Source organism: Phacochoerus africanus, chromosome 6 (genome assembly GCF_016906955.1).
Source record: "Phacochoerus africanus isolate WHEZ1 chromosome 6, ROS_Pafr_v1, whole genome shotgun sequence".
Taxonomy (NCBI): domain Eukaryota; kingdom Metazoa; phylum Chordata; class Mammalia; order Artiodactyla; family Suidae; genus Phacochoerus; species Phacochoerus africanus.
In genome coordinates, this window is record NC_062549.1 from 104,795,081 (window position 1) to 104,819,456 (window position 24,376).

Here is a 24,376-nt window from a genome sequence, read left to right on the forward strand (position 1 = left end):
CTATTGATCTAGAATCGCTAATATTTAATAGCCCCTGAGCCATTATTGTCTCTTTACGCTCTTTCTTGCCAAATGGACAGCGTCTCAAATCTCCTTGTTCTTTCCTCCACTCTTGTTTCTCTCTCTGCTGCCACAACATCCATCTACCCGCAGCACCACCTTTATGCAGGACAGCCTTTCCTCCGGGCTCCTCTGATAAATCCAATCAGGAAAACTGTCTGCCTGCATCTAGATCCATGCTTAAAGGACTTTGCAATAGCAGTGGTGGGCAGTGAAGTACTGATTCTAGATCCTTCTGCCGGGTGTCAGCGGGACCCAGGAGCCCCAGTGCCCTCAGGACAAGAGCTGTTGGCTTAACAACAAAATACTCCCTTTTGTAACACAGGGATGGGAGATTTCTTTGGTAGCCTCAATTGCCGTTTTTTTTTTTTTTCTTTCTTTTCTTTTTAGGGCTGCACCTGTGGCAATATGGAGGTTCCCCGGCTAGGAGTCCAATTGGAACTGTGGCTGCTGGCCTACAGCACAGCCACAGAAATGCCAGATCTGAGCCATGTCTGTGACCAACACCACAGCTCATGGCAACGCTGGGTCCTTAACCCGCTGATCGAGGCCAGGGATCGAACCCACATCCTCATGGATCCCAGTGGCTTGTTAACCACTGAGCCACAACGGGAGCTCCTCATTTTCCTTTTAAGGCTACCCTTCTTACCATAAATCACACCCCACAGAAAATAAAAGGTTGCATTTTTGCAGGAGAACTAGATTGTGATTTTCCCTGGGGGTTGGCCTTTAAAAATATCAAGAAAACAAATCTAGTGAAATACTGAAAAATTTCACCCTAAGCTTGGGAATGCGTGACTGACTGACCTAAGACCACCCTTCTACCACCATAACAGAAGTCCTGAGACCAGCTGTTCAGCCCATGCTTCTGCCAAGTCCCTCTTCCGCTCAATGGTAGGCTATTCCTATGGCTCAGCTATAGGCCACACCCCCTGCTTCTCCATCACTGGTGGATTGTGTGTTTCTGTGGCAGCCATCCCTCTGAAGAAGCCTGAAACCTCAGCCCCTTTTAAAGAGGTCCTTTTATTTAATTAATTCATTAATTTATTTATTTTTGTCTTCTTGCCTTTTCTAGGGCCACTCCCTCGGCACATGGAGGTTCCCAGGCTAAGGGTCAAATCGGAGCTGTAGCCGCCAGCCTATGCCAGAGCCATAGCAACTCAGGATCCGAGTCGCGTCTGCGCCCTACACCACAGCTCACGGCAATGCCGGATCCTTAACCCACTGAGCAAGGGCAGGGATCGAACCCGCAACCTCATAGTTCCTAGTCAGATTCATTAACCACTGCACCACGATGGGAACTCCCTAAAGGGATCCTTTTAAGTTTCCAAGTACCTTCACTTATTCACTATCCCTCGGTCCCAGAGATCATAACTGTTCTTTGGGGTGGCCCCTCCTGTACCCCTTAAAGGCAACTTCTACACTTTTGAATAGTTATTCATCTTTTTACTAGCTGGAAAAAACAAATTTTTTTTTTTTTTTTTCTTTTTAAGGTTGCCCCTGAGGCATGTGGAAGTTCCCAGGCTAGGGGTCAAATCAGAGTTGTAGCTGAGGCCTATGCCACAGCCACAGTAACAGAGGATCAGAGCTGCATCTGCAACCTAAACCACAGCTTTTGGGAATGCTGGATCCTTAACCCACTGAGTGAGGCCAGGGATTGAACCCACAGCCTAATGGAGACTATGTTGGGTTCTTAGCCTGCTGAGCGACAATGGAAACTACAAAAAAATTTTTTTAATCCTGAAAGTTTTCTATTCAAAGTACTTGTCTGGTTTTCATCTCTTCACTAGACCCTGACTGATAGAAGACCTAAACAAATGCAAGAAAAATATTTAAGGCCTGGAAGACTCACTATTGCAAAGAAGTCCTTCTCCCTAAACTGAACTACAGGTTTAAGAAAACAGGCCTCTTATAAGTGCTTCTTTTGTAGGTAAGGGGGTATTTAACAAATACAAAATATCCAACAATGCTTGGTTATTGCTGTAGTACATTTCTGGAAACCACATGGAAAATCCTAAATCTGATCTCACCCATGGGATCCGTGTTATAATTGGATGTTGCATTCTTGACTGAAGACTTGGCATCGGATAAGTCAGATACTAAATATGTCATCGAGGCAAAGATTCAGAGTTTAAATGAGTAGTTCTCAACCCTGGCTGAGCATTAGAATTATCAAAGAAGATTTAAAAACCAAACAAACATACCAGTGCCTGAGTCCCGCTGGTGACACGTTGATGGCAAGTCTCTATAGATGAGCCCAGGTAATCACTTTCTTTTGGTTGTTTATCAAGAGCTATGATCAAAAGAAAGAAATAGTAGTTATTGGGCACTTCAAACAATCAAACGAGTCGCTTGAGGGAGTTCCCTGGTGGTCTAGTGGTCAGGACACAGTGCTTTCACTGTTGAGGGTTCAGTCCCCATCTGGGAACTGAGATGCCAGGATAAGCTGCTTCGGGGGGGGGGGAGCCACTTGAAAGTAAATCATAAGATTTATTGATTCTCCAAGTGGAAATTTAGAGATCCCACACTGATGCATGAGTCATCTCATAGGGTAATAAGACGTTGCATATTTCATCTACTGTCTTCCAAGTCCGCATGTGAACTAGTGCCCTCAGGGTACAATGTTCTAAGGCTGATGGTCAGTGAGTTAATGAGTATTTAGAAAGATTGCATGACTAATGTAATGTCTCTGTGTTAGGAATTTGCCTAGGAGACTTTGGGAAAGAATAGACAGTGTCTGGTTTTAGGAGGTGCTTAAGGAGAGAGGAGCAGAGAGACTCTAAAGCTGGGCTCCTAGGAACTTAAAACACAGAAAGGCTGGTCTTTGCTGTTAATAGCAGTTGTATCTGAAATGATCTCGACTAGATGGATCTAGTTATTTGGAAATCATGGTAATCCAGAGATAACTTTCGGGATTCCTCCCTCCCTTTAGCAAAAGGTTGGAGAGAGCTGACCCAGGATAGGGGAGCCTCGGCTCAGCTTCTGGGTCTCGTCCAGGTGCTGTCAGTGCAGAGGGAGGCAGACCCTGAGAGCCAGCCACTGAGAGGTTCTGAGGAGAGACCCTGGGCCCTGCCTTCCGCACCCAGTTTGTGCAAATCCAAGAGCCTGGTTTTTCATTCAGATGCCAGGTCTTTGTCATGAATTATGTGATTTGAAGCAAGGCATTTCATGATGCCTCAGTAAAATAGAAAATTGGGGCTTTTTTTTTTGGTGGCACAGTGGGTTAAAGATCCAGTGTTGTCACTGCAGCAGCTTGGATCATTGCTGTGGTGCAGGTTCAATCCCTGGCTTGGGAACTTTCACATGCCACAGGCCCAGCCAAAAAAAAAGGAAAGAAGAAAAAAGAAACAAGTGTATCTATTCCCTACCTACCTCAAAAGATACCTTAAAGGAGTTACTGTTGTGGCTCAGCAGTAACGAACCCAACCCACCCATGAGAATGAACCCATCCATGAGAATGCAGGTTCGATCCCTGGCCTTGCTCAGAGGGTTAAGGATCTGGCGTTGCTGTGAGCTATGGTGTAGGTCGCAGATGAGGCTCAGACCCCGCTATTGCTGTGGCTGTGGCATGGGCTGGGAGCTGCAGCTCCCATTTGACCCCTTGCCTGGGAACCTCCATATGCTACATGTACAACCCTAATAAAACAAACAAAAAAAGATACTTTAAGACAAATTAAATTCTTTTGAAACACTACCTGAGCATCTCAATATATTTTTCTTCTGATTATGAGAGTGACATTTATTTAACAGAATATGGAAATTACAGGGAAATAGTTATGTACTATAATGAAGAAAATAAAACTCACCTATAATCACACTCATAATCCCACGATCGCTATTTTTAACAACAAAAAACCCACAAATGAAGAATATTCTCTATATGCAGTTTTTCTATCCTATTTTTTAAATACAGAATTATATAATGGACATTACCATATATCTTAAAATTCCCTTAAAATACTATTTAAGGGCTGCATCATATTCCACTTTATGGCAATAGCATGATTTATTTACTCAGAGTGAAATATACATATGAATATTTGAAAAACATAAGGAAAAGTTAATAACCCAAGAAATGTTGGTTACTATTATTTATACCAGTATATTTGGAGATGTTAAAAATATACAGATAACAGTTGGAGACAATCTCAGAAGCACAGAAAATGAGATTTAAAAAACAATCAGGAGCAATTTTATTTTTAAAGGTCAATTCACTTGCAAAGGACACAGGGAACATGCAATAATTGCCTATAACTGCATTTTCATTGACTTCTAAGTGGTAATTTTATCTTTAACACCCCCTGCTGGTTTGCCTTATGGTTTTAATGTTATCATTTTCTTTTAAAAAAGAATTGTGATTTTATTAGAAATCCGCCACCATTCCAGACCTATCCTCTTCATTCTTTCTCTCAAAAAATAAAGTGCGAGGGGTAAGCGCCAAGGAAACACAGAACAACTGATTATTACTTTATATAAATCCCCCCCCCATATGCCATTAACAGAGGCTGGAAAAGCCCAAGAGAATAAAGAGATCGCCTCAAATTTTCTTTTAACAACTTTGTAACTTGTTGCATTACTCATTTATTCAAGACCATTGGCATAGGCTCTCTATCTCAAATTACTTAGTTTATCTGAAAGATAAACTCAGGAATGTGTGGATTCAATGGAACCAAGGAGTTAAGTCAGGTCAGGGCCAATGGGTGTTCATCTTTCTTCATGCTAGAATTCCAGGCAGACCAATTCAGAGTGCTCCTTGAGATCACACGTAGCTGAGTGGTGGCTTATTACAGCAAGTTCCCTCTAGCAGCTCCACTTCCTGCCACAAAGGTCGGCTCATGCCCATGTGTGATGTGAGGAAACAAGAAGAGGCTATCACTCCATTTCTGATAGATCAAGGATCCCTTCACTCATCCAGAAAGCATTCGCTGTGTGCCCACTCTAGTCATGGCACCAGTATAGGCACATGAATGAGACAGACCAGGTCCCTGCTCCTACGGCATCTCTAGCCTAGTGGAAAAGATGAAAAATAACTGTGCAAAAAGAGGGGCTCCTATTTGTTTCCACTCTGCTGTAAACATGTGCAACATTGGTGTTAGCATCCAAGATAACTCTCGATATTTGGGGATTCTGCTCAAACTCTTGGTAGAAATGTATCTCATCACCCACAGCAGCTTCCTCCCCACCCAAAAGACCACATTGCCAGGTATGTATTTCCTGGACTGCTTTAGAAGGCCCAGGCAAGTGGTGGTCTCCACTCCCACCATGGATTGGGAGCTTCTCCTTCTAGCCACACATGTAAAAAAACCTCTGATGAGAGCATTTGGTTTCTGGAGACATGATTATAAATTGTTTTTGATGTCCTTGGCTGGAGTAAATTTGGTAGGGATTTTTAGTTGCTGGGAAGAGTTTTAGGAGTTCATAATTCGTTCCCACTATTGCTCTTCTTTTGGCTATAGCTGTATTTTTTGCCTTTAGATGCAAATAGCAGGTGTTGTTTCCACCTGCCACATTCTGTGCAAGATACGTCTATTTCCTTTTTGAATGTTTGTGGCAACATCATTAGTTTTATGTTAGGAATGGGGAAGGAAGGAGTCAGAGGGATTAGGGACCAGTTCAAAGCCGATAGAGGAAGGACTACACTCAAGCCTTCTGATGTGAAGTCCACTGTGTGTCTCCGAGGCTGAAGCTGTCTCTCTCCACCTCTGTGCATATATACGGCACTGAGCTGGGTCCTGAAGAAAGCACTGTGAATGGTAATGGGCAGGTAACCATCTTAATGACAATTACCATCTCACTGGGGCCACGAGACACCCATGAAATGTTGGAGACATTGAACGTGTACTTGAATATATTGATACCACATATACCCTCAGGTATTGGCTGCCTCTCCTCAAATGCAACCTTGAAAAGGCCCCAGGAATACAAATAGAAAATGCAGTATTAATTTATTAAAATTATACATATATATGATCTAATTTACGAAAGCAACTAAAGTATTTAGCGTTATCCCAATAAAGAAATTACAGGACCTTTACTGCAAAAAAAAAAAAAAATTAGCTCTATTGCTTTATTAAAGGAAAAAAGACAAGACCCAGAGGAATGACTGGGGCAATTGAATATTGCTATGATGTCGGTTGTCCCCAGATCGCTTTATAGTTCATCACAAGTCCAATCAAAATCATAGCAGGAATTTCTGGGACTGGGATAAACTTATTTTAAATTTTATATGGAAGAATAAAGGCTCTTTTTAATAACTAAGCAACTTTGAAAAAGAAGAACTAAGGCGGGGGGGGGGGACAATTCTACTCGAAAATGAGACATTTGAGAAAGACAGTAACTGAAGTTATAAGGTTAAGTGCAGAACAGGCAAAGAGACCAATGGAAAGAATGAGAAGTCTCAAAATGAAACTATGTATCTGTTGAGAAGTATATGATAAAGACAAGTGTGTAGTAAAAAGACTCTTTAGAAACTTTGGGAGAAAATGGTCAAAATATATGGAGAAAAAATAAGCTTGAATCCTTATCTTGACCCACTTTAAAAAGCCCTCCAAATGTGAAAGTAATACTATAAAGCTAATTAGAGAAAACATTGGGGAGTATCTGTTTGCCCTTGGATGGTAGAGAAACTGAAAAACTTCAGAAGTTCTAGGTGACTAGAAATAAATTGATGAGATTGATCATCAAAAATGGAAGACTTGGCAAGAAGATCAGAGTCAGAATTAACAGTGACAAGTGCTTGGTGACAACCTAGAAGATATTTGGAATATCTAAAATCTTTAAGATATTAATAGCCAGCACGTACAGAGAATGAGTTCAAGTCAGCAATAAAAGACAGAAAAAAAGGACCATGGATATGCATAGGCCTACCACAGAGGAGGACTCCTGAGTGTTTCATAACCGTATGAGGAGATAAATATTCAACCTGATCAGCAATTAGAGAAGAGCCCAGTGGAGCACCACGGAGATGCTGCTTCACAGCATTAGACTGGCCATAGCTATAAAGTCTGACAATAGCAAGTGGTGGTAAGAATGCTGGAAATAAACCTTTGCACCACTGATGCGGGAAGGTGAACTACTCGAGCTCTTATAAAGAGCAATCCGGCCTTTGTTATTGAAGTCATGTGTGCAGGAGCCCATGACTCAGCGTCCTGAGCGCGGACCTCAGAGGAGCTGTCTATGAGGAGAAACTGCAGATTTCTCTTGATGGACCATTTCGCTGACCAGCACAGAGACCAATGTTAAGTACAGTCAATGTATCTGAATGTTCATGTTAGTGTTTTGGAAGCAACCTGAGGGTCCATCAGGAAGAGTATGGGTAAGCCCACTTTGTATGTGCATTTCATAGAATTGTATGCAACAGCTGGAAGCATACTAGATTTACACAGAGCACATGGAGGGCTCTCAAAAACATGTTGGAGGATTAGAAGAACGACTAAAATAAGGTGTATAGCACAATATTATTTATGTAGTTTAAAAATATACCAACAGCTTTTTATGGATGCACATTTATCTAGACAAGTATATCCAAGTCAGACTGGAAGGCCATACATTACTGGCAGTGCCAGAGGAGGTGCTGGAGACGGGAAGTGGCAACTGAAGATGAGGGTGAAATGGAGAAAGTAAAACAAAGACGGGGCATGCAAAACCAGGAAGGATATGCTTTGGACTGAGGAGACTGAGGAATTCAGTTCTGCATAGGACTTCAGAGAAGAGAAAAGATGAGAGTGGTTTGGGGAGACCCCAAAGACTTCTCAAAAAAGCAGTGGGATGTGAATGGGTTATGAGTAAAGTAATTAGTGTATGAAATGTCAGCACATTACATTTTCAGGAAAAAAATTCCCACTCAGGGTAAACCAGAAAGACTCAAAAGGTAATAGAATACCTTATATATGAAAGATTTGCATTTATGTGACATTGCATGTATTTCTTTTCTCATCAGTCTCATTTTTTTTTTTCTTTTGTCAGCTGCACCTATGGCATATGCAAGTTCCTAGGCTAGGGGTTGAATCTGAGCTGCAGCTGCTGGCCTATGCTACAGCTAAGGCAACACCAGATCTGAGCCACATCTGCGACATAAGTCATGGATTGGGGCAACACCACATAGTTAACCCACTGAGCAAGGCCAGGGATAGAACCCACATCCTCACGGAGACTACACTGGGTCTTTAACCCGCTGATCCACAATGGGAACTCCAGGCTCATTTTTTAAAACATAAACTCATTAAAAGTGGCTGTCACCATGAAGCAAAGTTGAATGTCAATGCTTACTTTTAACAACGTTTCATGTATTAGAGATATGTCCCTGTGTTGATTATAAAAAATAAAAGTGTAGGGAGTTCTCGTTGTGGTTCAGTGGTAGTGAAACCCACTAGTATCCATGAGCGTGGGGCTTTGATCCCTGGCCCCATTCAGTGGGTTAGGGATCCCGTGTTGCTGGGGGCTGCCATGTAGGTCGCAGATGCAGCTCGGATCTGGCGTTGCTGTGGCTGTGGCTGTGGCTGTGGCTGGCAGCTGTAGCTCTGATTCGACCCCTAGCCTGGGAACTTCCATATACCTTGGGTGTGGCCCCCCACACACCAAAAAAGGTAGACTTTTTATTAATCTTCTTCATTAGTTTTATCTTGGAGGTAGTTATTTTTAAACAAATCTCATCCGCCTAATTCTTTGTATTGCTTATGGAAGATACGAATTCCTTTTGGTTCTGAAAAGGCAAAAAATGTAATGATTTTTAAAAAATCCCCCCTTTGGGGTATTTTGGCATAAAAAATGAGATTGCCAGGTAGGTAAAGCAAGATGACAGATTTAATGCATTTTAAAAGGTGGCAACATTGGGTTTATAATGATGAGATAAAGTCAACAGGGATAAATGTTAGCTCCAAGATTTAAGCTCAATAAAATCAATTACTCAAATAGAGAATGGGAGAGACCTAGCTCTACAACAATCAATGAGAACAGGATCTGGGGTATTTAGTTAACCGCAGGCTTAATTTGAGGCTATAACATAATGTGTCTGTTATAAAATTTGCCCAACATTTTGTCTGCATTAGTGAAAGTGTAGCTGTAAGTCACAGGCATCCACACTATTGTACTTGGGCTGCTCAGATGGATGACTATGTCCAATGCTAGTACCAAAATCTTTTTAAACAATGGTTTTGATTATTGTAAGGATAATACATGTGGAAAAAAAGATTTACAAATGGCCAGTAAGCACACAAGAAGACTCAAAATCATTAGTCATAAGAAATGCACATAAAAGTCAGAGTGAAATAGTACTTCACAACCACTAAAATAGCCATAATAAAAATGATGGCAAATAACTAGTGTTGGCAAGAATGTGGGGAAATTGAAACATTTATAAAGTGCTGGTGGGAATGTTAAAATGGTGCATTTACTTGGGGAAAATATTTTTGACAGTTTCTTAAAAAGTTAAACATAGGAGTTCCCTGGTGGCTCAGTGGATTAAGGATCTGGTGTTGTCACTGCTGTAACTTGGGTTTAATTCCTACTCTGGGAACTTCCACATGACAAGGGTATGGCCAAAAGAAAAAGTTAAACATAGACAGACTTACCATATGACCCAGCAGTTTGACTCCTAGGTATTTATCCAAAAGAAATAAAAGTATCTGTCCACAAACTTGTTTACAGAGATATATGTAGCAACATCATTTATAATACTCAAAAAAAGAGAAACAACCCAATGTCCAACAACTGATGAATGGATTTTTTTTTAAAGATAACTATGTGAGATGATGAATATATGAAGTAATGATTGTGGTAATCATTTCACAGATGATACATATGTCAAATCGTCACACTGCACGCTTTAAATACATGCAAATTTAAATATAATTTTATTTGTCAATTATGCCTCATTAAAGCTGAAAAATTAACTTAAAAAACTGATGAATGAATAAATAGTACAGCATATATCTCTGTACAACGAAATACTATTTGGCAATATAAAGGACCAAAGTACCAGTATGTGCTATGACATAGATGAACCTCAAAAATATGTTCAGTAAAAGAAGACAGACACAGAATACCACATACTGTATGATTTCACTTACACAAAAAGTCTACGCAAGGTAAATATGTGGAGACAGAAAATAGAGTAGTGTTTGTATAGGGTGGGGGGGTGGGGAGTGACTATAAATGGGCTTAAGATTTCTTTCTAGGATGACGGAAATGTTCTCAAATTAGATGATTGTGGTAGTTTACAGTCCTGTCAATAAACTAGAATGCATTGACTATACACTTGAAATGAGTGAACTTTATGCTACATAATTTTCATCTCAGTAAGGTCACTGAAAATGACAGAAAATGATAAAAACTCAAGGAATATAAAAAATTAAGATAATGAACAAGAATGCACATAAACAAAAATCTCCCAAATTTCATCATCCGGAATAACATGACCAACACTTGGGGATATCATTCTAGATATCTCTTTACATACCTTGACAACCAGAAGGAGAGAGAGTTAGGCAATGGGTGAAAAAATAATTTTTCAAAATAGTATTGTATCATATGTGCTTTTTGGGGGGTTAAATTTAAATAGGATCTTGCTGAAATTTAATGGAATAGATTTAAGAGATAAACATGAAGGTAGGCTCCCAAATCAGACCATTTGGGTACATATTCTGGCTCTGCCTCTTGCTGGCTATGAGACCCTAGCAAGTTCTCTAATATTTCTATGCCTCAGTCTCATTTATACCTAATGCAATTATTAATATCTATCTTGTAGGTTTATTATAAAGATTAATGGCACAATTCATGTCAAGAGGTTAGCACAGTTGTTGGCACAGAGCAAGTATTCAATAAGCATTTATTAGTGATTTACAGTGATTATTATTTCAACATCTTTAAGGCATAGAGAGTTGAAAACTCGGGATGATGAAAAATCCAAAACCATGTCATTTGCGGACTGGTTAATGGTCACTGGAATTAGTTCATGTGGACAGAAGAATAAGGGGAAATATCATGACTATTCTGGAAGGTCAAAAGTAGAACCAAAAGATATGTTAGTAATCATCCGAATGAAGCTGAGGTAGTATGGTAGAATGGATAATGCCCCCACAAAGATGTCCAACTATGGATCCCTAGAACCTGTGGTAGGGCTACTTTACATAACAAAATTGATTTTTACAGAGGTAATTAAACTAAGGATCTTGAGATGAGATTATCTTGGATTATCCGCTTTGGCCAGATTTAATTATAAGGGTATAAGATGGAGGCAGGAGAGTCAGGAGACAAGCAGAGGAGAAGGGGGGGGGAGGTCAGTGAGGAGCGTCATCAAGGGATTTGAAGGTTCTATGCTGCTGACTATGAAGACGGAGGAAAGGCCACAAGCCAGAGATGCAGCTAACCGCTAGAAGTTGGAGAAGGCTGGAGTTCCCATCGTGGCTCAGCGGAAAAATGAATCTGACTAATATCCATGAGGGCACAGGTTTGATCCCTGGCCTTGCTCAGTGTGTTAGGGATCTGGCATTGCTGTGAGCTATGGTATAGGTTGTAGACACGGCTCGGATCTGGTGTTGCTGTGGCTGTGGTGTAGGCCAACAGCTACAGCTCCAATTCAACCCCTAGCGAGGGAACCTCCATATGCAGTGGGTCTGGCCCTAAAAAAGATAACAACAACAAAAAAAATTCTAGAAGTTGGAGAAGGCTGGGAAATGGATTTCCCTCTAGAACCTCCAAAAAGAATGCAGCCATGCCAACCTTTTGGACTTCTGACGACCCCCACAACTATAAAACAATACATTTGTGTCATTTAAGCTACTAATTCGGAGTAATTTTTTTTTTGTTTTGTTTTTTCCAGGGCTGCACCTGTGGCATATGGAGGTTCCCAGGCTAGGGGTCTAATCGGAGCCGTAGCCACCTGCCTACGCCACAGCCACAGCAACGTGGGATCCGAGCCGAGTCTGTGACCTACACCACAGCTCATGGCAACGCAGATCCTTAATCCACTGAGCGAGGCCAGAGATCAAACCCACAACCTCATGGTTCTTGGATGGATTCCTTAACCACTGAGACATGACAGGAACTCCTGGAGTAATTTTTTTTCACAGAAGCAGTAGGAAACTAATACAAGAGGCAAGAGGTTATACTAATATCAGACATTAAAACAAGAAAATGTTACTAAAGAGATTTTTTTAATGAAAAATGGTCAATTCATGAGGGAGATAAAAAAATCATAAACATACATGCACCTAATGGAGCCTCAATATACATGAAGCAAAACAGACAGAACTGAAATAAGAAACAATTGAACAATAATAGTTGGAAGTTTCAATACTTCACTTTTAATAATGGCTAGAACAACCAGCTAGAAGATCAATAGGAAATAGAAGACTTGCATAATATTATAATAATATTATAAATCAACTATACTGAACAGATTTCTATAGAGCACTCCATCCAATAAGCACTCATATTCTTCTCAAGTGCACATGGAACATTCTCCAGGATAACCATATGCTAGGCCATAAGACAAGCCACAATAAATTGAAAAGTATTGAAATTATACAAAATGTGTTCTCTAGCCACAATAGAATGAAATTAGAAAGTAATAACAGAAAGAAATTTGGAAAATTCTCAGATATATGGAAATTAAACAACAGACTCTTAAATTAGCATTGGGTCAAAGAGCTTTCAAATGAATTTATAAAATACTTTGAGGTGAACGAAAATGAAAACATAGCATACCAAAATTTATATATAACTAAAGTAGTGTTTAGAGGGAAATTTATAAGTGTAAAAAAGAAGATCCCAAATTAGTAACCTATCTTTTCACCTTAGAAACTAGAAAAAGAAGAGAAGACTAAACCAAAAGGAAACAGAAGGGAAGAAATAATAAAAATAATGAAATAGAAAAGTATTAGAGAAAATTTTAAAAAATTGTTTTTTTGAAAAGATCAACAAAATTAGCAAACCTTTAGTTAGACTTACTAATGGATGGAGGTGGTGGTGGGAGAACACTCAGATTACTAAAGTGAAAATTGCATGCCAAAAAGTTAGATAAGCTAAATGAACATACTCCCAGAAAGACATAAACTACCAAAACTAACTCATGAAGAATTAGAAAATATGAATTGACCTATAACAAGAGATTGAATCAGGTAAAAACCAAACCAAACCAAGACACAACACAATTAAAAAAACTCCGACAACTGCTTACGAAGGAAAACCTTGGCTTAAATTGGTTTCATTGATGAATTACACCCAGGGTTCAAATAACACTTAACATGGATCATTCATACACTCTTTCCAAAAATAGATGAGACGGGAAGACTCAAATTATTTTATGAGGGTCAGTATTACTTTGCTATGGAAACCAAGGGCAATACCGAAAAGTAATTAACAATGAAAGAAAGACAAATGAAAGAAAGAAAGGAAGAAAGAAAGAAAGAAAGAAGGAAGGAAGGAAGGAAAGAAGGAAAGAGGAAGGAGATAAAAGTAAAGAAAGAAAATGGCAAATCAATATATCTTATAAATATGGAAGCAAAAATCATCAATAAAATATTAGTAAACCCAGTCCAACAACTTAAAAGGGATTCTACATCATTACCATGTGGGATCTATTCCAGGAGCACAAGCTTGATTTAACACATGAAAAAAATTAATTTCATTCACTATTAAAAGAATAAAGGACATAAACTATATAATCACTCAATAGATGCTGAAGAACCATTTGACAAAATCTGGCATATTTCATGAAAAAACACTAAACATACTAGGAGTAGAAGGGACCTTCATCAGTCTCATAAAGGACGTCTGTGTGCCACTCAGAGTTAACATTATACTTAATGGCAAAAGTTGAAAACTTTCTTCTAAGATCAGAAACAAGACAAGGATGTCTCTTCTCACCACTTTTGTTCAACATGAAGTTTTAAGCAAGAGCAATTAATCAAGACAAGGAAATAAAAGCCATCCAGGCTAGAAGGAAGAAGTATAACTACCTCTATTGGCAGATGTTATAATCTTGTATACAATGATCAATCCAAAAAAAAAAAAATTAAAGAAATTTCATTTCTTACGGCATCAAAAAGGATAAAATACTGGAATAAATTTAACAAAAGGTGTATAAGCTGTAAATAAATGGAAAGGTATCCAGGTCTAGGGATTGGAAGACTTAATACTCTCAAAATGGCGATACTCCCCAAACTGGTCTACAGATTTACAGATTAATCATAATCCTACCTAAGATCTCAGGAGCCTTTTTTTTTTTTTTTTTTGGCTGTATCTATGGCATGTAGAGGTTCCCAGGCCAGAGACTGAACTCATGTCACAGCAGCAACAATGCCATATCCTTAACCACTAGGCCACCAGGGAACTCTAGATCTCAGATGCCTTTATGGATTTTTTTCTTTTGTGCAGCTAGGAACAAATGAATTCTAAACTTCAAATGAAAATGAAGGGCAAGGCACTGAGAATGGTCAAAGTGATCTCGAAAAAGAAGAACAAGTTGTAGCACTCACCCTACTCCATTTCAAAACTTACTACAGAGCTACAGTAATTAACAGTGTGGTGCTAGTTTAAGGACAGCTATCTAGATGAGTGTAATAGAATTGAAAGACTAGAAGTAAACTTCCACATTTAAGGTCAGTTGGGTTTCATCATAATTACCAAGACAACTTAATGGGGGAAACACAAATCTATTCAAGAAATGGTACTGGGACAACTGGCTATCCACTTGCCAAAAAAAAAAAAATGAGGCTGGACCATTCCCTCACAGCATCTATAAAAATTAACTCAAAATGGGTTATTGACTTATATGTGAGAACTAAAATTATAGAAGAAAACATACATAAATCTTCATGCTCTTGAATTAGGCAATGATTTCTAGGACCCAGCTCCAAAAGAATAAACCACAAAGGAAAACATAGATAAATTGGATTTCATCAAAATTAAACACTTTGTTGCTTCAAAGGACACAATCAACAGAGTGGAAGATAACCCACAAAATGGGAGAAAATACTTGAAAGTCACTTACCTGAAAAGGAATCTGTATCTAGAAAATATAAAGAGGTCTTACAATTTAATAACATAAAACAAATGCACCAATTAAAAACAGGCAAAGGATCTGATGAGGCAATTCCCCAAAAAGATATACAAATGGCAAATAAGTGCCTGAAAAGATTCTCAACGTCCTTAGTCACCAGGGAAATGCAAATCAAAGCCACAAAGCACTTTATACTCACTGATCCCGGTAATAAAAAGGACATAAAACAATTTCTGGTGAGAACAAGGAGAAAATAGAACTCTCACACACTGCTGACTGGCGTGTAACTTTGGAAAACAGTTTGACAGTTACTCAAAAAGACAGTTACCATATATGACCCAGCAATTTCACTCCTAGATATATATTCTCCCAAATTAAAACATATCCACACAAAAACTTACACACAGGAGTTCCCGTTGTGGCACAGCAGAAACGAATCTGACTAGGAACCATGAGATTGTGGGTTCGATACCTGGCATCACTCAGTGGGTTAAGCATCTGGCATTGCTGTGAGCTGTGGTGTAGGTTACAGATGTGGCTCGTATCCTGCGTTGCTGTGGCTGTGGTGTAGGCGGGCAGCTGTAGCTCCAATTTGAGCCTGAGCCTGGGAACCTCCACATGCCTCGGGTGGGGCCCTAAAAAGCAAAAACAAAAAAACCCCCAAAAACAAAACAAAACAAAAAAACTTATACACAGTGTTCACAACAACCTTATTGACATTATCCTAAAGTAGAAACAGCCCAAAAATTCACTAATTGATGAATGGATAAATTAAATTGTGGTCTATCCATCATGGAATACTATTTGCCACTAAAAAGGAATGCAGTACCAGTCTATCTTAACAGACCCAGCTGGTATCCATGAGGATGCAGATTTGATCCCTGGCCCTGCTTAGTGGGTTAAGGATCTGGTATTGCTGTGAGCTGTGGTGTAGGTCACACACGTGGCCTGGAGCTGGCATTTCTATGGCTGTGGTGTAGGCAGGCAGCTGCAGCTCGGATTCAATCCCTAGCCCGGGAACTTCCATAATCAGTGGGTGCGGCACTAAAAAAAGAAAAGAAAAAAAAAAAGGGAAAATAAAAAGACCACATATTATCTGAGTTCATTTATGTGAAAAGTCCAGGATGTGCAAATCTATGGAGATTGAAAATGGACTGATGGTTGCTTAGGACCAGGGGTGGGCTGAGAGGATTAGGGGTTCCTGATGAGCTATTGGTAACGCATATGGTGTTTCCTTTTGGGGTGATGAAGATATTCTAAAACTGATGGTTGTAAAACTGTGAATATACTAAAATGTACTTTTTTAAAACTAAAATAAAACTTTTTTTTTTTTGGCTTTTTAAGGCCGTACCCACAACATATGGAAATTTCCAGGCTAGGGGTCTAATTGGAGCTGTAGCTGCCAACCTACACCACAGTCACAGCAATGTGGGATCTGAGCCATGTCTGCAACCTACACCACAGCTCATGGCAATGCTGGATCCTTAACCTACTGGGTGAGGCCAGGGATCGAGCCCACATCCTCATTCGTTACTGCTGCGCCATGACGAGAACTCCCTAAAATAAAACTTTTAATTTAAAGGAGAAAGTAGAGGAGTTCCCTGGTGGTTTAGTGGTTAAGGATTTAGCATTGTCACTGCAGAGGCTCTGGTTACAACTGTGGTGTGGGTTCAATCTCTGGCCTAGGAAGTGCCACATGCTGCAAGTGTGACAAAAAAAAAAAAAAAAAAAGAAAGAAAGAAAGAAAGAAAAAGAACCAAAAGGTAGAAATCAAAAACTTATGTTATTTCACTTTGCAAAAGAACTTTCCAGTAACTAGGTCTACCTAAAAATGGGATGGACTGTCTTTGAACTGGCAAGCCCTCTGTGTGTAAGCAATGAAGTATTTGAGTGACAGCTGATGATTATTAACAGTTAAGAATCTCAACCCTTCCTTTCCAGATGTTTGTGGTCCTGGAGCTGGCTACACAGCCCTGCCCCCTAAGAAGCCTCTTATCCAAAAAAGGTGTGGCCAGGATGTCTCCAGTCTCACACAAAGGCTCTAGAAACTCAATTGCACTGGATAATTCTGGGAGGTTCTATAGACCATACCTCAGAGCTCTCCCAACTGAAGGATGAAGGAGTTGGGTTACTGCCCTATCAACTTCCTTTCCATCACTGGTTGAGGGCCATCTGGGGCACTAACTCTTTGGCAATTCCAGCTTGTCCTGTGTATGAGCCACATCTATTCCTGAAGCCAGAACAGGCAGGGAGATGCAGGTGTTCATATAAATAGCTTTTGGGTAGAGAGTGAATGTCAGGGGTCAGCAGCTGCTACCACACCCTAGTGTCTAACTATAGCCCAGATGTCCATTCTGGGTGCCAGACCCATACAGGCAATTGGTCACTAGATTTCTCAGCCTGTATCCACAAACAAGGAGATAGGACTCTAGTGAGGAATAAAATAGCCCTGGTCTCTGCCTCTTACTTTGTAAGGCCTCTCAAACTCAACCTGCCCAGCCCTAGACTCATTTCTACCTCCTCCGATCCATTCATCTTTCTATATTTCCTGACTAGGTAAATGGCCATCAAGTCCCCCCAAACAGTAATCTTCCTTGGCTTGTCGTATCCCCGACATCCAATCATCACCATGCTTGTCAGAGCTGCTGCCCACTTTTCTGGACTTTTTGCACCCAGCTATGTCTTTCAAATGTATTATTCATTCAAATGGGAAGGCAACTCAGCAAGAAAGGGGCCTTGATGATTTTCTTGGTGGCTGTCAAGATGAGTTTCCATGGTTCAGTGATTCTAGCTATTGCCTTTGTTTTTCTGCCGAGCTAGGCTGGAAGCCCTCTTGAGTGCAGGCGCCACACCTTATGTTTTTGCTAACCTCCTGAATGAGCACAGGGCTGGGTACCAATCCCAGTAATGCTTGTGTGTGCTGGTCTGCTCTTGGCATCAGGCACAACAGGTGCAGTGGCCTGGACCCACACCCCTTTCAGGGGCCCATGAAAATGTTCTAATTTTTTTTAAGAAAGAAAGAACATAGCATGATAAAAACAATGAACATATAGTAATAAATTCAGCCTACTTGTGTTTAGACCCGCATAGTTGTAAATGGCGGCAATTAATACCCGTTATCTCTTTTTGCGGACAAAGGGGCCCATGAGTGGGATAATGCAGCCCTGGGGCGAAGTCAGCATCACCTTCTCACCATGAAGTTGGAAGCCTCTGGGCTTGTCAGGGACTGCACTACTGTTGTCTCTTTTTAGTTATGCTTGAAAGAACAGTTCAGAGAACCATGTCTGCCTTGTCCTCACCTCCCTTTAAGACTCTGGGACAAAAATAGCCCCAAGGCCTTTTTGGACTGGTTGAACTGAAGATAAGTTTAAATTTAAGAGGCTCTCAGCTTCAAACATGGGAGATAAGATGAAAAAAGAAATCCAGACAGTCTACTTCAGTTCTATCCCAATCAAACTTTTATTTCAAAGAACTATTTAAAGGACCTGACATATGTGAAACACAAGCCTCTTTTTTTAAACCTTCAGGGATATGACAAAGAGCCTGAAAAGAGACCTTCTCCTTCCCACAGCCTTAGATACCCTGTGAGTGCCAAGGTATGGGCTGTGCAGGGCAGGCAGCTCTGTTTTGCCTCTCTCAGGCCATCTGCAATCCAAATTGTGTGTTTCCTGGCCTCCCTGCACGTTGCAAGTGGCAAGCATTTGCCCAGCAAATCAGGTTAGAGTGAATAAAAGCAGCCTTGAAGGGGGCTGTCTCTGAGGGCATTGCAGGCCAAGGGGTATGTGTAGTGTGTCGTGGGAAAGGATGGGGTGGAGCAGGTTGGGGAGGCAGAAGGTTGTTGCTAGGCAACCAGCCCCGGTGCCTTTGTAAATGTGGATATATTTTGTTTGAAGCAGCAGCTGGCAGCCAACCACCTTCTTTTCTCTCCCTCCTCCTATTTAAGCCCAGAACACAGACCTGAGCTAAAGCACTCAGGGAGGTCCTAGGAAGATGAAGGAGAGGAGCTGGTGGGGGCTATAGAAGAAACAGGTGCATGAAAAGGCAACTGAGTTTGCAGCTCAGCACAGGCCTGGCTGTTTACACTGACTAACCAAGGTCTTAGGCAAATATATTTAATCTCTCTGACATTCAGGTCCCTTGGTTGGAAACCTAGGGCCATAACCCTTTGGCAGGAATTTGTGAAGATTAGAGAAAGCGCATGCAGAGGACCCGGTCCAGTACCTGGCACCTAGCAGATGCTCAGTAATTGGTAGCAGAGTGTGAACGCGTCGGCTCAGGCACCAGACTGCCTGCTATGTCCTCATCCCAGATCTGCCACTTATTAGCTGTGTGACCTCAGGCATCTTTCTTAACTTCTTAGTGCCTTCACTTCTTTTTGCCATCTGTGAAATAGGGGACAATAATAGTACCTACCTAACAGAGGTACTGTTGAGGATTAAACGCGTTAATGATGCAAAGTGTTTAGAACAGTGCTTGGCACATACTAACCACTCAGTACGTGTCAACCATGGCTTGTAACATCATGTGCAGCGTGTCTGAGAGCATCTGCCGACTAGGCGCTAGAGAAGTGAACTCATTTTTTAAGGGGATTTTGATTTTGGTGGAGATGGAGGAAGAAGTTATCACTTGGGCAACTTGAGAGCGGTATATGTGTTAATTAAGCAAGGGCTTTAGTAGAGCCCAGACTCTGTTCAACGGTACGATCTTGGGCAAGTTACTTAAGCTGTTTTAGCTACAAGAGACCATTTGATAAAATAGTATAATAAGGATACCTACTCCATGTGGTGGTGAGGAGGATTAAATAAGGTAACTTGCCAGGTGCCTAGCATAATGCCTGGCCCAGACAGAGTAAGCAGTCCAAACCCAGCAGCTGATATCATTTCTAGAAATAGAGACAAAGAAGAGAAGGAGCAGCATGGGACCTGTGTCCATTCCAACAGAGCTACGTTAGGAAAGAGCAGCAGAAGGAGGCTGAAGAAGTTGTTTTGACAGGACTCTGTCTTTGGGGGATGGGATAGATGAGCTGAGGCACCAACAAAACTGCTCTGACTTCCAGGTAACCAAGAGTGACCTAGACAAAGAGAGGCGTCAGTCCTTCTTCAGCGTGGGCTGCCACAACCAGCTGTTCATTTGACACTCTGGGCATTAGGAAGCAGCACTTGGTATAGATGTTGGAACTCTCTCCGTGAGGGGGGTTTCTGGAATGAGGGCAAAGCTCCCCAAAAGGAAGACCTCAATGAGGGGGATGAAGAGGTTGTGTGGTGATGGCAGGTGGGTACCAGAGCTGTGAAATTTCTTACAATGACTACTACTATTAGCGCCCCATCTGGTGAAGCTGAGGGCCATCTGAGTGCATTTAGTAAATGCTCTAAGAGGTGAGAGGAAGAAATCTTGGAGTTCCCATTGTGGATCAGTGGGTTAAGAACCTGAATAGTATCCACGAGGATTTGGGTTCAATCCCTGGCCTCGCTCTCTGAGATAAAGATCCAGGAGTTCCTGTCATGGCTCAGGGGTTAATGAATCCAACTAGGAACCATGAGGTTGTGGGTTCGATCCCTGGCCTCACTCAATGGGCTAAGGATCTGGCATTGCCATGAGCTGTGGTGTAAGTTGCAGACGCAGCTTGGATCCAGCATTGCTGTGGCTCTGGGGTAGGCCGGTGGCTACAGCTCCGATTAGATCCCTAGCCTGGGAAACTCCATATGCTGCGAGTGGCCCTAGGGGAAAAAAAAAAGACACACACACACACCAAAAGATCCAGTGTTGCTGCAAGCTGAGGTGTAGGTCGTGGGTGTGGCTCAGTGGTATTGGTATTGCTGTGGTTGTGGCTGTGGCTGTGGCTGTCGTGTAGGCTGGCAGCTGCAGCTCCTATTTGATCCCTAAACTGGGAACTTGCATATGCCACAGGTGGGGCCCTAAAAAGAAAAAAAAAAAAAAGCAAGACAGGAAGAAAAAAATCTCACCAAAAACTTGGGCTATTTTGTGTAGTTTCAGGAATAAACTTGGACTTTATAAAGTAATGAGCTAAGACAAGTGGTGAAGAAAGGGCAGTCACCTATACTTCTGTAGATGGGATGGGGGAAGCCCAAAAAAAGACCCAATTTGAGTGATTAGCTGGAGTGATGAGTTTCCATATTTGGGGGAGATGAATAGAAGTGGGGGTTTATAGCAATTTTTTTTTTTCTTTTTAGGGCCACACCCACGGCATATGGAAGTTCCCAGGCTAGGGGTTAAATGGAGCTACAGCTGCTGTTCTGTGCCACAGCCACAGCAATGCCAGATCAGAGCTGCATCTGTAACCTACACCACAGCTCATGGCAATGCCAGATCCTTAACCCACTGTGTGAGGCCAGGATCAAATCTGCACCCTCATGGTTACTATTTGGATTTGCTTCCACTGTACCACAATGGGAGATCAGGGCTTTATGGAAATTTTTGAATCCTTAGCCCAAAAGTTTGTATTTTTTCCCAGACGCAATGGAATATGTTGAATATTTGTGAGCAGGAGGATGATAAGAAGTCATAATTGAAAGAAATATGGGGGAAATTATAGCTGACGTCGGAAGACCTGGGTTTGACCCTTGACTCATCCTTGCCCTTTAACAACGGAAATGCCATTAACTTTCTTGAGACATAACAGGAGGGTAATTGTCACTCTTCCAGGGCAGTGTTAGGAAAATGACTGATGTGATTTGACATCAAAAGCAAAGGCAACAAAAGCAAAAATAAACAACCCAATCAAAAAATGGGCAGAAGATCTGAACCAATATTTCTCCAAAGAAGACATACAAATGGCCAAAAAACACATGAAAAGATGCTCAACATCACTAATTATTAGAGATATACAAATCAAAACTACCACCTCACACCAGTCTGAATGGTCATCATCGAAAAGTCTACAAACAATAAATGCTGGAGAGGGTGTGGAGAAAAGGGAAGCCTCTTACACCATTGGTAGGAATGTAAATTGGTACAATTACTATGGCAAACAATACGGAGCTTCCTCAGAAAACTAAATATAGAACTACTGTGTGATCCAGCATCCCCATCCTAAGCATATATCTGGACAAAACTACAACTCACAAAGATACATGTGCCCCTATGTTCATAGCAGCACTATTCACAATCACCAAGACATGGAAACAACCTGTGTGTCCACAGATGGGTGAATGGATAAGGAAAATGAGAATACACACACATATACACTGAGACACGATGGAATATTAGTTTGCTATAAAAAGGAATGAAATCTTGCCATTTGTGGCAACATGGATGAACCTTGAGCACCTTATGTTAAGTGAAATGAATCAGACAGACAAAGACTAATATTGTATGATCTCCCTTACATACAGACTCTAAAAAGAAAAGAAAAAAACAAGCTCATAGACACAGAAAACAGACTTGTGGTTGCCAGAGGTGTGGGGCAGGGATTGGGTGAAATGTGTGAAGGTACAGACTTCCCAGTTGCAATAAATAAGGCCTGGGGCTATAACGTACACCACGGTGACATATTTGAAAGTTGCTATGAGAATAGGTCTTTAAAAATAACGCGGTGTGAAAGCACACTGCAACTGGATTCTACTGGGTCTATCTCCTTTTTTTTCCTTGACTCAGTTTCATGAAGTGAACCTGCCTCTGGGCTTTGAGAGCCTTGTACATTGGTACCAGCCAGGCAACTCTGGATGGCAAACCCCAGGTATGCCTTGACCTCTCTTGAACAATAAGGAACTTGGCTCACATGATTTTGAGGTCTAAAGGTAAGGTAGGTTTCCGGATTAGCTGCAGCATCCAATCTGTGCACAACAATGTCTACAGGAGGAAACACAGGGTCAATGCCAGTGGCTTCCCTGAAGAATGAGATTTTCTCAGAATTCCCCCACCCCTCAAACCTCTCTTCACAGCTCCTTTTCCTAAAGGGATCACATACCTATTCTTGAAGCAATTGTTAACAAGGTGGGCTGAGCTTATCTTTAGATCCAACGTTCTCAGCTGGGGGAAGATTTTTCTTCCCCTCCTGCCCACATCTAGGACACTTGGCAACATCTGGAGACATAGCTGATGCTCACTGTTGGGCGGCATGAAAGCATGTGTCACTGTCATACAGTGGGCAGAGGCCAGGGAGGCTGCCCAACATCTCACAAAGCGCAGGACATTTCCTCCACAATAGAACAAAAGATCCAGGCCCAAATGTCAATGGTACCAACATCGAGAAACCCTGACTTAGACTGATTACCTTGTGCTTGGAGCTTGGTATGCAGGTAGCAGCCATGAATGAAAGTATGGAAGGGCAGTGGCCACTTGAACAAAAGTGAGACTCGCTTGGGAAACAGAGGGGAAAAGAATGGGTCCTGAGTCAACAACCAACCCCGTGCACTGTAGCTTTGCTTCACAGAGCACTTATCTCATTGTGCGGCTGCTGTTTACTTACCCTGTGTTAGTTTTCTATTGCTAAATAACAATCGGCGCAAACTTAGAGCTGTAAAACACCACAGAAGTATTACCTCACAGTTCCTGCAGGTCAGACATCTGGGCATGGGGGCTGGATGCTTTTGGCTCAGGGTCTCACTGGGCTGAAATCGAAGTATTGGTTGGGGCGGCAGGTCTCCTCTGGGGTCCTCTTCCAAACTCATTCTTGTGGTTGAATTCATTTCTTAGCGGTCCTAAGACTGTTTCCTTACTGGCTTGGGGCCATTTGGGGTCAACTGGGGGCCAATCTCAGCTCCTAGGAGTCACGTACACTTCTTACCAAGGAGCCCCCTCACTCTTCAAGTCAGCAAAGCTGCATCAAATCCTTCTCATGCTTTGGAACTTCTGACCTACTCTTCTGCCACCAGCCAGAGAAGACTCTGCTTTTAAAGTGCTCATGTGATCTACTGGATAGCATAGGAAAATCTACTCAGTAGTTTGTCGTAACCTATATGGGAAAAAATAATGGGTGTGTTTATACGTAGGACTGAATCACTTTGCTGTACACCTGAAACTAATGCAACATTGTAAGTCAACTATATTCCAATAAAATTAAATAAAAAAAATCAAGTGCTCATGTGATTTGGTCCAGACAATCTCTCTATCTCAAGGTCAACAGATCTGCAACCTTGACTACACTAACCAAGTCCCACCACATCAACACCTATATTAGTGTTTGTATGAATACCTAGGAAAAGGTATGTGTGTGTGTCTTAAGCATCTTTGTGTTCTGGTTCTCAGCAGAGTAGCTGACAAGCATTGTTTTCTCAATAAATATTGTTTGAATTACTAAAGAATACAACAAACTCATTTCCTTTTTTTTTTTTTTTGATAGAATTATGAGATCTG